Here is a 14,802-nt window from a genome sequence, read left to right on the forward strand (position 1 = left end):
GCTGGGCTTCTAATGTATTTGTTTACACCCATTTTGGGTCTTGATGCTGCTAAAATCCGGATCCGTGATCGTGCGGCCGATAGAGAACCTCCGTTGGATATCTACAAGCACAGATGAAAAGGGGATCAAGGGGTCCGGACTTGGTCCCGAACAACCACTTCGACACCCAAATCAAATTTCAACCTCAACCAAATAAATGAACCAGCAAGATAAGGGAGCAGGTAACAAGATTACCAAACTCAACCACGGATTCTTTCTAGGGTATGAGTGATCCAAGGATGGGGTAGGGTCCGGGGGAAGGGGAGTAATGGTGTCTGGCACCTTTTTTTTTCCTCCTTTCCAGTAGTTATCCTCCTTTTAATGGTGATTAAGGCCCTTCTTTTATGGTGGAGAATGTTCCTCTTGTTTTCTCTGTTTTCAGGAAGTGGGGATCCCTTTGTCAATTCCCCTCCTTTCTCCTTGTGTGTTTTTTTGCATATATGCTTGTCTCACATGCATGCAATCTCTTTTGTCATGTGCCACGTGGTCTCTCCTCATAATTTGAGGAAAAAGGCTTCAGTTTCTCGGATTTGGTAGAATGTTGGTCACCATAGGAAGTGGCATGATAATTATGGACACGTGCCATGATCCTACGGTTATACCGTATTTTACCCCATCAGGTCTTAATGGTCATAAATGCCCGTGTCAACAAGTGACCATCCATGTGGACTGGGTCAGCATAATTACGTACCATGGCACTTAACAAACACATAAGGAAACGTGCATGACCTAAAAAATGATATAAGAAGACGGCTATTGAAGATATTCATTACAGCACGTTCATCTTGAAGAAGACAATTGGTCAAATGGGACCGAATTAGCATTGTACTATTTGTTTGAATGACTCAAAGAAGTGGCATGTTTCCTGTCAGTCGTGGGAAGGTGGAAGATGGCCACCTGGACTATGGAGGACGTGAAAATAAGGTGACCCATCATCGGTAGTTACCAAAAAGATTTCCCTCCTAGCAGAACGTGGGGTAATGAGGAGCGGTTACCCGAATAAGCTATATAAGGAAGCATCCATCTCCAAGGAAGAGGTCTCAGAACCAAACCCAAAATCATGTATTGGCATTTTATCTTTATCTTTTACTTTCCAATACATTTACCTTTACTTTTCATTAACTGTAGCTGTAACTCAGACTAAAGAAGCAATGGATTCATCTTCCCTGGCGAGTCTCTCTCTCTTTAGTTCATTTTATCCCTTGCACCGGCGCTGGGTTTGCGCTTGTTTTGTTTGAGACGGACGGTTTGTAGACCTGAGGATCTTCCATGCCCCGCTAGTGTGGGGGCACCTCCTCTTCACTCTCGAATTCCTTATGTTCTGTTTTGCACTACACGAGTAAGACAAATGCCGCGCTTCCCATATAAAAAGTCATTTCCATATGTGTAAAGACAGTGGAACACAAAGAAGAAGTGTCGTTCCCCTCTTCTTCTCAATCGCCTGAAATCCAATCCCAAGGGACGAAAAGGTTCCGATCTTTGACCATCCCCTTCAATTTGAATTTTTGATCCTTGCATCGGGAGAGGCTGGTAGGCCCGCATCTACACACACACAGGCACCTTGAGCTCTAATACACAATACATGCGGACCGAAGGGGGACCAAAACCTACGCCAACACTATTTTTGGCACGCCCGGTGGGGTGAGCTTGTGTGGCGTTAAATGGCCCATTAACGAAGTAAGACTACAGGGGCCAATGCTTCCAGCAATATTAGTAAATCTAATGTCTCCGAAAGCACTTGAGTGTAGGATAGAAGGAAAATACTGACCAGCCAGAGGAAAATCTAAGACTACAGGAGGCAATGAAGTCCGCTGCTATTGGATCAATTATTGTTGGAAAAATAGATAATGGATCTGATCTATGGTTTATTCGAACCCAAAAAATCTGCAACTTGATATATAAAAAACTCTTTCTGTTTGGAAATCAAAAATAAAATAGAACTTATCTGTTTGGTTGAAAACCCTTTGGAAATCGGATTGAAAAGAATAAGGCTGAGTCGTGCCACTGGTCACTCTCCTTAAGAATCGTATCCACCCCTTACCGGTGCAACCGGGATTTGCGAACCGACGCTCCAAGATAAAACAGCCGAAATTGGCCCCAGTCCACGTGTACTCGCTGACTGGTCCACCCAGAATCACCAACGGAACTGTGCTCAGAATGAACGGAACGAAGGAGGAAGAAGAACAGAACAGAAAGCCTTGAGTTATAAATTTCAGAATGTGCAAAAACGTCTGTGTAATTTCTGTTTTCAAAACAATCTGTCTCGTCCCCTTTTATAGACCTGAAAGTGTCTGTTGGGGAGAGCCACCATTAAAACACACCTTAAAGGCCAGTAACGTTTTTTCTCCCAACAGTCATTTTTGTGACCGTTGAGATTTTAAACTGTTCTTTGCAATTAAGGTGGTGTGTCCATATCAATCAAAACGATTTTTTGCAATAAAAATAACCTTTTCATTTAAACCCAAACCCAAACCCAAACCCAACCTCGGACCTCGGACCACGGCGAGGCGAGGCGCGCGCGCGTGTGTGTGTTTTTTACACATGGGCTTGTGCTCTTCTAAAAGCTCAAGACCCAACAATTTCTAAAGCCCCTTGAAGGCTCAAGCCTTTCTCCAACTCTCCATCTTATATGGATGAGAAAATTTCTCTCAAACTCTTATGTGGGACTATTTATTTTGCCTTGGTTTAGAGAGCACAACGTTCACACACACATCAAGGTCTTGGGTTCAAATCCCCATTCATGCAATTGATTCTAGTTTTCAAAGAAAGAGGGGGAAAACTTTAATTTGAATCTTCCCTCCACATTTTAAACACAAAGCAAAAGCATCTTTGACTTTTTTATTTAAAATATTTGAAATTGTCCAACAATTATTGAGGGTGGCATCTTGATTACGAGCAGGCATGCCCGACACCATATAAAAACTCCCCTTATCTCATAGAAAATGACCAAAATATCCATATCTCATTGAAAATAACCATAATACCTCTTATTGCATAGAAAATTACAAAAATATTCGTACCTCATGAAAAGTCATCAAAATACTCATTTGATATATGAGAAATAAACGAAGGGCAGTGATAAATCAACCCCCAAATATCTTAAATCGACCTCGTATGTGTCTTTCTCTCTCCTCTGGGTTAGAGAGAAAGACACATAGGGGGTCGATTTAAGATATATGGGGGTCGATTTATCACTCCCCTAAACAAAATACCAGTATCATGAATAATGGCAAAATACCTTTATCTTTTAAAAAATTACCAAAATACCCCTAGATACCAAAATACTCCTATATCATAAAAAAATAACAAAAATATGCATATCTCATGAGAAATTATCAAAGTAGCCCATATGAAAAATACTAGTGTACCCCTGATGAAAATGACCAAAGTACCCTTAACTCATAGAAAATTACCAAACTTCCCTTACATAATAGAAAAAATTTACCCTATCTTATAGAAAATGATCAAAATAGTCCTATCAAATAGAAAATTATGCAATAGAAAATTATGGGTATTTTGGTCATTTTGCATGAGATAGGGGCATTCTGATAATTTTATGTGATAAGAGTATCTTGTTTATTTTCATGAGATAGGGTTGGTTTGGTCAGTTTTAATGAGATGGGAGTACTTTGGTGATTTTGAATGTGATGAATATTTATATCATTTTCATGAGGTATGGGTATTTTGGTCATTTTCTATGAGATAAGGGAACTCTAGTCATTTTTTCATAATGGCGCGAGCATTGTGGTCAATTCCATTAGGTAGGGGTATTGTGGTTATTTTCTATGGAACAAGGGTACTCTAATCATTTTGATAATTTTTATGGTATATATCATTTTAAGCCAATAGGATAAAAGTTTATTTTCTTTATGTTGATTGATTTCAACTTTTACGCTTATACATATTAATATTACTTAAATAGTAGTGTTAGTTGTTTGTTTTTTTTACGTCACTTGAGTTTTACTCAAAAACTCAGAGGCCGTTTGGATACGCAAATTTTAGAAACCAGATGTTTGTTTGAAAATAGTGTAAAAGAGGGCTCAAGATCAAGCTGCTATATGCTGTCCTTACAGCTGTTCTTGGATTTTAAGTAAAAAATCCAGGTTTTAGAAATCTCCCTCATCCTGAGATTTCTAGAACCTGGAAACATGGGATGATATGCTACTCTTGCTTACGGAAAGAAGGGCAAGAAATCAGAAAACAGCTAGTTCACTTCTTCTCTTATCTCTCATCTACAATTTTGAAGAAATCCCGGATTCTAAAATCTGTGTATCCAAAGGGCCCCTAGATCTTTACTGATGTGATTCTTCTCAAACTTATGTAATTTACAGCATATCTATAATATGGGATTTGTTAGGCAATTTCGAGGAAAGCCATTTCTCAGCTGGCTTTTGCATGAGAACAGTCACAAAGGCTAACTTTTTAGAGAGTTTGGCTTACTCAGTTAATTCGCCTGAGCGGGTTGTTCTCTCATGCAAAAGTCACCCGCGAAATGTCTTTCCACCAAATCCGTATACAAACTTTAAAGGGCCGTTTGGATACGCGGATTTTAGAATCTTGATTTTCCTCAAAATTGTAGATGGAAGAAGAGAGGAGACCAGCCGTCGTTTTCTGATTTCTCGCCCTTCTTTCCAACTGCAAGAGGATAGGAGATCGTCCCATGTTTCCAGGTTTTAGAAATCTCAAGATGGGGGAGAGATTTCTAAACCCTTGATTTCTTACTTAAAATTCAAGAAACGCTGTCAGGACAACATGCAACAGTTTGATCATGAACCCTCTTTTACACTGTTTTCAAGCTAAAACCTGGATTCTAAAATCTGCGTATCGAAACGGCCCCTAAGGGGCTGTTTGGATACTTGGATTTTAGAATCCAGGTTTTAGTTTAAAAGCGGTGTAAAATTCTAGATTCTACAAGGGGCTGTTTGGATACTTGGATTTTAGAATCCAGGTTTTAGTTTAAAAGCAGTGTAAAATTCTGGATTCTACAATCCATTATCCTGGAATTTAAATAAGAAATCCAGGTTTTAGAAATCTCTCTCCACCATCCTGAGATTTCTAAAACCTAGAAACACAGGGCGATCTCCTACTCTCTCGCTCGATGGGAAGAAGGGCGAGAAATCAGAAAACGGAAGACAGTCTCCTTCTCTCGCCTCTCATCGACGATTTTGAGGAAATCCAAGATTCTAAAATCCGTGTATCCAAATGACCCCTAAATGATTAGCTACCGAAGTTGTACGTTTTCTTATGCACCGCAGGAATTGAATATGACCTATCTGATCCCTGTGTTATTAACAAAGAGCATGTTATTAACAAAGAGCATGAACCTGTCATTAACCAAAAATTGAGAATGATGACTTTTCATTTAGAAGTTACATCTGAACACTATCTGAACAACAAACTCTATGATGTCTACTGTGAGATAAAAATTGCAGCAGTGGTAGAAAAAACATATAACTAAGTATTTCTGATTCATTACGGCTGATGGTAAATTGGTTCTCGTACAAATTAAATAACTCTAACTCATGGTTGATAAGATCATTTTTAAGGGATAAACATAGATGAACCTATTTGGGTCATCATTGACAAACTGTTGTCTTTGAGTGGGTATAAGAACCTACTTCTAAATGACAAATGTATTTCCCTTGAAAATATATTAGTTCATATAACAACTGAAGAGGAAGATCGTTACAAAGATAAGAAGCCTTCCTCCTTTGAGCGGAGGCTCGAAGGCAATTTTAACTGAAACTCCATCAGAAAGAAAATAGAAATTCAAACTGAGAATTGACTCTCACAAGAGGTGGGATGGACCCATGAAGAGAACCATGAACCATGAACCATCGAAAACGCATAAAAAAATAAGGATGACTGCTTCATTTGCGAAAAACTTGAACACTGAGTCAAAAGAGATTCATTATAAGAGAACCATGAACCATCCTCATTCAACTTGGCAAAAGGTTCAATTATCAAATGGTTTGGAAGATACAGCAATTTTACAATCATGAAACATCCTCAAGATGGACGGCCTAGAGCATTAAAGCTTCACTCCATGCTTAATATAAGATCCAGCAACCCTGAGCAGAGACAAACTCTTGATCTATTAGATCAACAAGGATAAAGAGGCCATGGAAATACTCAATATTTTCATATTATCCATATGTAGTAAGAACTTCGTGTACTGGAAAACAAGAATGAAGGTCAGTTCTGATGCTCCTCTACGAGAGAGTTCATCACCTTCCAAACCCAGTTTTGCATAAGGAAGAAAAAGTTGAGGATACTTAAACCTTAAATCAACACCTTCTTCCTGTATAAGAAATCCTGAATATATGTTCCCTTATAGCCAAAATGGTCACACACCTGCAGGGGGGAAGAGAGGGTGCCAGTCACTGAACGAAAACTTGTCCATGCGAGGTCCAACACTCATGCACTCCACTGCCTGACCTTCACACCCCATCTCACCCGTTTGAACGATTCCAACCCCATGACAGTGATCAAACGACAACCATGTATATACAACACAGCGAGCCGGTCACACCCATCTTGCAAAGCTTGCAACCCTCTATCACACAGGTTTCGGCATCTGTTCACATGAAGTATCTCCAACTTATGGCAATTCGACCCAATTGCCTCCCAACCAGAAACCCTGACCTCATGGCACAACCCCAAATTCCATTCCTCCAGTAACGGACATCCCTTAGCTATGGCCGCTACTGACTCATCGCCAACAAATCGACATAGACGAAGATTAAGATACCGAAGCCTTGTGGCAAATCCAGCACCAATTCCAGCTAATCCATCTCCATCAACCCAACTTCTCAGGCAGGACAAGTTAAGATAATCAAGCCCACCACCACTAACAGCTCCGAGCACTCCCTCTGGAGTGAGCAAGCATGATTCTGCTTCCAAATAAACTAGTGTTGGCGAGCACCCACTAAGCCCAGTACCTTTTATGCCTCCACAGTTTGAGATTGTTAATGCATGAAGTTTGAGGCATTCTCTTGAGAGTCCTCTGACCCCGCGATCAGAAAGAAGCATACAGTATGCAAGATTCACATTCTCCAAGGCCAGGCACGATTTAGCCAGGATTTCAAGACCGCAGTCAGTGATATTACACCGGTAAAGACTAATAGATACCAAAGAGGGACAACCTGTAGAAACCAAAGCAATTCCGTTATCCGTAATGCCAAAACAGCAATCTAGGGAAAGGGTTTGCAGTTTCCATCCAGAAGACTGCAGCTGAGTAAGTGCTGAATCAGATAGCTCTGTGCACCCAGCTAGAGATAGATCTTCGAGCTGTTGGAAACGGGTCAGCAGCCTAGAAAGATACCTGACATAGTCCCGAGAAAGGGTTGAGCTGAAACAGCAACTGAATTGCAATGATGCACGAGCGGAATTCTGAATCCAAAGCCAGTGCCGGCAAGTCAAGCCAAAAGCATCACGGTCAGAGCCGTTCTCCAGCCTCTGGAATACAAGAAGTAGGCACTCATCGGGGATGTCAGTCACAGAGACAGCAGAGTCTTTAGAAGGATCCATTTTTGGCCTTCTATTTTCCCAAAGAGATTAACTCGCACTATTCGGAAGGCTGCAGAGCTTGGATCTTTACAGTGTAATTTTTATGAACCGTGCAACAAAGCGGCACAAGATAACTAATTCACCATACCCATAACCAATGAGAACCCCACATTTACGACGGAGAAGCTTCTATTTTTGGATCGTAAAGACCCCAAGACACAAGGAGACAATTTAACTCATCACCCCTAGTGAATTGGCTGAGATCGACATAATGGAAAAGTATATGACACCTTTCTTGATGGATTTGTAGTACTCTGAGCCTATGCCAGATGTGACAAAGTTAGAAGAATTCATGTTCAAAGGATACCCAAAGGATCCACCGCTGCATTAAGCAAAGCAAAACAAAATTTAGCTTCTCCATATTGCAGGCACATGTATGTAAGAAAATACAGTTATATATAAGGAAATATCAACACAAGAAATGAATCTTCAAAGAGGAAATGCAACCAGAATGAGCTAATTTTCCTGTGACTGGAACATCAATGGTATATTGTCTATTGTGCTTGGTAAAGAAGTGGGCAGCCGACATCACCACCAATTGGTGCAATCTGTATGATCAGTAACCCCAATTGGAGAGCGGAGACTAATTCTTATCCAGTTGCACAATGGACAAATAGGCCATCGATGAAGGGCGATTGAATGAATTACTAATACTTGGCTCTGATACCAAATCTGATGTAAGACCAATGCCTATTAGAAAGATTCTGGACCTCAAAGAAGGCACAAGCCAAGAAGTTGTTCCATTTGCCCAACAAGGACAAGTAGGCCATTGATGCAGGGTGATCGAATGAATGACTAATCCTTGGCTCTAATACCAAATCTGATGTAGGACCTGTGCCTATTAGAAAGATTTTAGACCTCAAAGAAGGCACAAGCCGGGAAGTTGTCGAAGGATGCCAAGATGGTTTATACTATGGTGGTAGGGAATATGAGTGAGACGGGTGTGTGCAAATTATGGGTTTGGGTCCTAAAATAGGTGATTAGATTGTGGAAATATTCCTACGAAGTTTATGATAGGTTTGGAGGGTGCAGATATGTGCCGGGAAGGAGTAAAATGAGTTTTGGAGCAAACGAGAAATGCGGGATAGGGATGGATTTACATGATGTTTCTAATGTCCGAAACATATTTTTATAGATATTTATGGGTTTGGGGGAAAACATTGGTGAACAAATTGAAAAAAAGAGGTTTCGGGTAAGATTAATAGAGGTTTTGGGTTCATGGGAAGGTGATTTATAAGAAAAAATCAAAAAAGAAAGAAAAGAAACGACAAAGAGATAGATCGCAAGGTTGGAATCTCACCAACTAAAACACAAGGCATCGCACCAAAGGGTTCCTAGGGAAAGTAGACTTCACATCCATGATTTGTAAGAAGGCGTGAGAAACTGTCTTTCATTCATTCATCCATAACATAACATAGAATAATAGAATAATGCCCTAAAGTTTACAATATATAAGAAGAAAGAAGAGGAAGATTATCCAAGGACAAAAGGGGCATCCCCTTGAAATTCACATAAGAAGGGGTTGAAGCTTTAAAGATAAATAAAACAAGGTTTGTTGGAGCCCCTTTGCTACCCAATGTATGTGTCGCTTATGGATGAGGGGTGCCCCTAGTCTTGGTTGGGGAGGGTATTGTGTTTGGGAAGGTAATATCTTTTACTCTAATATTGGCGACGTAGCGTCGCTGTCAACTAGATGAATGATTACTCCCATTTAACAAAGAAATGACTGAAACACATGTTTTGGGATGAACCCCCAAGGAAATCTTCGAGATATGAGTAAAATATTCATTTTTTGGATCTTTAATATATGATGGGAAGCCGTAAAGAATTATCTTTATTGGCCGGAAATGGCTACTACGGCGTTATTAGTATTCATGTATGATAGAAGGAGATCTTGCACGCAATATTCATTGCGAGCTTGAACACCTGGCATATTGTCAGTAATCCTCACGAGGCGGTTCATCATTTCCACCTTCCTTGCCTCTTCGTTTTCCCTCTAATATATCCGAATGAAGGAAAAATTACACCTATACACAAGATGAAAAACCAGAACGCTTCGTCCTCATATCGCCCATCTTCGTTGAATCCCCTAGTCTCGGGCCGGAAGAGGAATCGAGCGGTGGAATTATCGGAGATGGAGGACTCTTTGAGCAGGATGAAAATGATGGTGTATAATGAGGATCTAGCTTCCAAACAATCGCCCACTCATAGAGAAGTCATTAGAGATTTTCTAAAACGTCAATGGAAACTATTTAAAGAGGCGGCCAACAGAAGGCCGGAAGTATTTTCCAGTTTGACTGGATCAGGCAACGTGAAGGAAACTCATTCTCCCATGCACAACCTTCTTTATCAAGGTGATGTCAGAGGAAAAAACCTCTAGACTTCTTCGGTGGGCAGAGGATAAAAAGGCGGGGATCCAAAAATTGGAGGCTATGATTTCTAGGAAGAAGGCAACAAGAGATAAAGAACCATCGGATGAGGAACTCTCGGTCATCAGTCTTGATGAGGAGGTATTTTCTTCTGAAATAGTTGGGCTCCTGAGGGATTTACAGAGGTGCTCATCTTAAGGGGAGTCTCTATAAGAGGTTCTTTGTTCAGGGTTATGATTCTTAGCGTATTTTGTTTTGAGTGTGGAAGCGTGGCCGTTGATGAACGAAAAATTATAAGGATTTTTTTGGGGATTTTTTGGTTTCTTGGCGTCCTTGACGCTGTAAAAATGCAGGGGACTACTGGTCCCTATCTTCTGTAAACTTTCGGTTAAATTTATAATATATATATTTTTCGCCTTTTAAAAAAAATTAGAAAGTTCTAAAATCCTAAACAAAAACTAGTACTTTTGCACAAAAATACCCTCTAATGACTTAAAAACTCTCTTTCCACTTAAAATTCATGTAATACATATATGGGGCCCATTTAAAACACTCATATAACTCAAAGAAATCAAGTGATATTAGCGGGAAAAGACTGATAGCCCTACACTATAATTTAAAGGACTTAAACTAAAAATATGTAGAAATTAAAATATGGGCCCTAGGATGGTCCCCGTCAGCCACGGAAATATTCTTCACATGGGATTATACCTTTTGAAGAAAGGATTTTGAATATTGGAAAACAAAAGGAGGTTTTTGCCTAATGAAACACTAATTTGCAGAGTACATCCCAAATTAGTCATAAAAAATCATGAAAATTTTAATGTTAATTTATGAGCATAAAATGAGTGAAGTCAACTTCGTTTTGAGCAAAAGAAATGAGAAAATTTCTAACATCATTATTTTTTAACTACAACATTTTCAGTCAGGGTGCTTGAAATAAAAAATGAGTAAAGTTTTCATAAGAACATCGAAACAAAATTTTTGCGCAAAAAACATCATGAGTTTTTGCATATCTTGAAAGTGCATTCCGCTGCACCCTCCCCCAATCACGTTTCCAGAAAGAGTGACCCCAAATCCAGACCTCCATAGAGTCATAGACAACAAAAGGCTTGTGGACCCGACCCTACTTGAAAGATCCACACGTACAAAGACTATCAGCAGCTTTCATTTTCATATCTTGAGAAAAAGTTGGCAGAAGCGGTGATGAAAACATCTCCAATGCAGACCCTGAGGCCGTGCATTAGAGACGTTTGTGAGAGAGAGAGCACAAATAAAATGGTATTATGACAAGAACCAGCTGCGATTTTCTTCATCTAGAGGAGGCCATCAGTTCAAAAGGTGCGTGGTTCATCTTTAGGAGCCGGGCTTTACAGTACTAGTGTGAAAACAAAGAACGTGAATTACACGACAATTGTGATGGTTGAGGAGCTCCTCTGGTTTGCCGAATTACAGGAGGGAAAACAAGGGCCTACAATCATAATTTCCCATTGGCAGGTTATTTCATGACTCGCCAACAGAGCATCACTGAACTAAAAACTAAAGAAACATATGAGATTACAGCAAATTAGAAGAACTGAGGCCTTCATTAGCAACTGAGGCTCTTCCTTTCGATGTCGTTCGCAAGAACTGTGGCATACTGACATCCATTAGCAACTGATGAAAGTCCCACCATTGCTTGAGGAAGCCAACTTGCACATCTCCAGAATTCTGAGCAGATATAGAAGCATACCATGTCCATGTATATGGTCATCATTGACTAAAAACATGAAGATCCAGATATAATGTCTTTTGAAACTGATCAATATAAAAAGAGAGACATTAATTGCACGATAATTGCAATGGCTGAGGAGCTGCTCTGGTTCATTTTACTCAACCATCTTCCAATCTAAATTGAAGCAGTTCTATTTTCTCTTTAGTGAGAATTCTATTAATGTAATCGGGGATAATCCCACGGTCATCTCACCTTTAGAGCCTGTGCCCCCATGTTCAGCAACAGCCACGAATCCACTCTCATCCATCTATTACAGTCCACTGGACTTTAGAGAGTAAATTGATGACGACCAGGAAAGTTCTTATTGTGATCTCTCAGGGTGACTCCATAACCCGCAGCATTTCTGCTGCACTATCAGAGTTCTTTTTTTTTTATCAGAGTTCATCTTTTCCAAACCCAAGTTATGCTTTCACCAAAGTACTTCAATTACTAGGGAGCTCTTTACATGTAGACCGGAGATAGGTAAAGCATTTTGATGAGTTGTGCTGGAAAAGACTCAGGCTACATCCTTGAAACTGATGGTTGCTCCATGATCTGGGCATAAATTCTAGAGATTTGAGCCATGCTATTCTGAATAGCTTAGAATGAAGGTGCTTATAAGCAAAAGCTTTGCTATTTTGAGATTTTCCTATCCATTTGTGTTGACCAAACTTCAACTCATCATAATGGGGGTGTCTGTTGTTTTTCATAAGTATGACATCTCCAAATCATCACATCAGAGAATAAAGTGTATACAAGATTCATACTTTTTTTTTTAACAGTAAGATATCAATTAATATTAAAGGAAAAAAATTTGTGTGTTGGGTTTTTTTTTTTTTTTTTTTTTTTGTGGGGCTGGGGGTAGGGGGGCGGGGGGGGCGGCTGGACAATACAAAGCAGACAGGGAAACAGAGAAAAAAATGAAATCACCAGACTAACAACATTAAGGAGGCAAAAAATCTAAAAGCTCCAAAGACCAAACATGTCCTCTCAAATTCAAATTGCTGAAGTGCTATAAGATTGTGCGCTCAAACGCACCAAAAAAATGGTGCGCTTGAGGCTTTATAACGCCTCCCATTGGTTCTGCTATGTGGGACCCAAACATTTAAACCAATGGGAGGTGTTATAACGCCTCAAGCGCACCAACACTTTTCTCATTGCTGAAATGTTTCCTCTAAAAATTATATTCAATCAAAATAATTAAAAAAATGTCAAGATAAGGACAATAACTGGTTGATTTCATTCCTTGGTCAAATGTTTAGCAGGAGGTGAGTTCAAATTGTAAGACCTTCTGCGGGTAATCATTGACCTTCAATCAACAGTCTAGATTGACGAATAAGATTAAGTGTTAAACTAATTGGTTTGCCCCAATTGACCAAAGTGATCAATAGGGAATATAAGGGTAATCGGTGCATATTATCCTATTAAGACATGGATGGTTTAGTACAAACCTAAGTTTAATTTGTTAGAGCTAGAGTTCTATAATGGGTAGAACACTAGCCATTGTTTTCCTCTACATATATATAAGGCGTTAGTCTCGACTGTCATGACTATTGCCAATCGTGAATTCTTGAAACATTGACTAGATTAGATTTATTTCAATAGATCTATGGAATAATATTGATTACATTTGCTGGGTACAATCATTCCATTCTAAATTGTAATTTGAATGCCCTGATCCTACTTTTACACAACCCTAGTTTTTCATTGATTTTTTAATTGGATTGATAACCTTGCAGAAACACTAAAAACAGATGGAAATCAGAATCAAGAATCAAAGAAACAACAGAAGATCAGGTTTCGAAAAGGACAAAAAAACACCATGACAGAAAGACTTACAATTATCTAAAACTAAATCAAAATGGAAAAAACCCAAGTAAATCTTGGATCAGAGAAAATTATGTAAAAACAAAAAAAAGGGAAAATAAATATAACAAAAATACAACATATCTTATCTCATTCCAATCATTTTCTTTGCAATTTACTGATAGAACTCCAAAACCTAGATTTGATTTGCAGGGATTGGAAATCGGGAAAATACCTTGTAATCCGACGACCCAACGGATCGAGAGAAGAAAAAATGGTGGGATTTCAGATAATTTCTATTGTATGTCGGTATGTGGCCGTGTGGTCCAGTATTTAAGAAAAAAAGAAAGAGTACCGTAAGGCCCACTTTATAGGATGATCCAAACCCTAGGGTTAGGATCATATTATATGGACATGATTTTTGGGGCACAACCTATATACGTTGTGCCCCAATAAATGAAACGGTTTGGATCATCCTAGGAAGTAGGCAGTACAAAATATTTTTATACACGGCCACGCTGATGGGAATTACAGAGATGTAAGACAAGTGCAAAAATGCAAATGCAAATGCAAATTGAAGATGAGAGAATGGAGAGAGAGGGCTATTAGACTTTCTTCCAATTAAGAAAACTTATGTGCAACAATGGCAGATATGGAGGTATATATTCGAATGAACCAATTGGGGAAGATGAGGTTGTTCTTGTAGAAGATTCATACAGCCCTTCATCATGGTCGTTCGGCCATCACGTCCTTTTAACATGGCTTTTCAAATAGCCTTCGTACTCCTCTAACACCGTAACTAGAGATAGAAAGTCCAAACTTCTTAGCTTGTCTCAAGAAAACTACTCGGAAAAAGTTCTTAAGAAGTTTAGAATGGACTTGTCAAAAGCAATAGATACTTCCATTTGCAAAGGTACAAATAAGGGTGTCTATTTTGGCTCGGGCTTGGAAGCGAGCTCGAGCTCGAGCTCGGCTCGAATCCATAATGAGCCGAGCCCGATTTAGGCCAGGCTCGGCTCGGCTCGGCTCATTAAGGCTCGTTAAGAATTTAATATATTTAAATATATATATTATATATTAATATATACACAAAGGGTTGTCCAGGAAGTGAAAGGGGGAGGCAAAATATGTCACTTCATTTTTGGAACCCCATTTGTTACTTGGACCACCCCCTATAGTGTAAAAAAAGTAGTCAAATTACGCTAGATAGGGCTGTCCAGGGAAGATGAGGGGTGTGAACTTAATATAACCCGAGCTCGGTAAGGC

General features: G+C 39.5%; 1 pseudogene across 1 annotated transcript; it reads right to left on the bottom strand.

Annotated features, from left to right (window-relative positions):
• Window positions 1-5,912: 5,912 nt before the first annotated feature.
• LOC143861906 (F-box/LRR-repeat protein 12 pseudogene) lies at window positions 5,913-14,349 on the bottom strand (annotated as a pseudogene). Its single transcript, XR_013240068.1, has 3 exons — window positions 13,772-14,349; window positions 11,944-12,285; window positions 5,913-7,930 (listed from the first exon to the last, which is right to left on the bottom strand). The product of XR_013240068.1 is annotated as an F-box/LRR-repeat protein 12 pseudogene (transcript).
• Between the last annotated feature and the right edge of the window lie 453 nt (window positions 14,350-14,802).

This window comes from Tasmannia lanceolata, unplaced genomic scaffold (assembly GCF_043159265.1).
Source record: "Tasmannia lanceolata isolate RefF3 unplaced genomic scaffold, GAP_Taslan_0.1 ptg000037l, whole genome shotgun sequence".
In the NCBI taxonomy this organism is placed as follows: domain Eukaryota; kingdom Viridiplantae; phylum Streptophyta; class Magnoliopsida; order Canellales; family Winteraceae; genus Tasmannia; species Tasmannia lanceolata.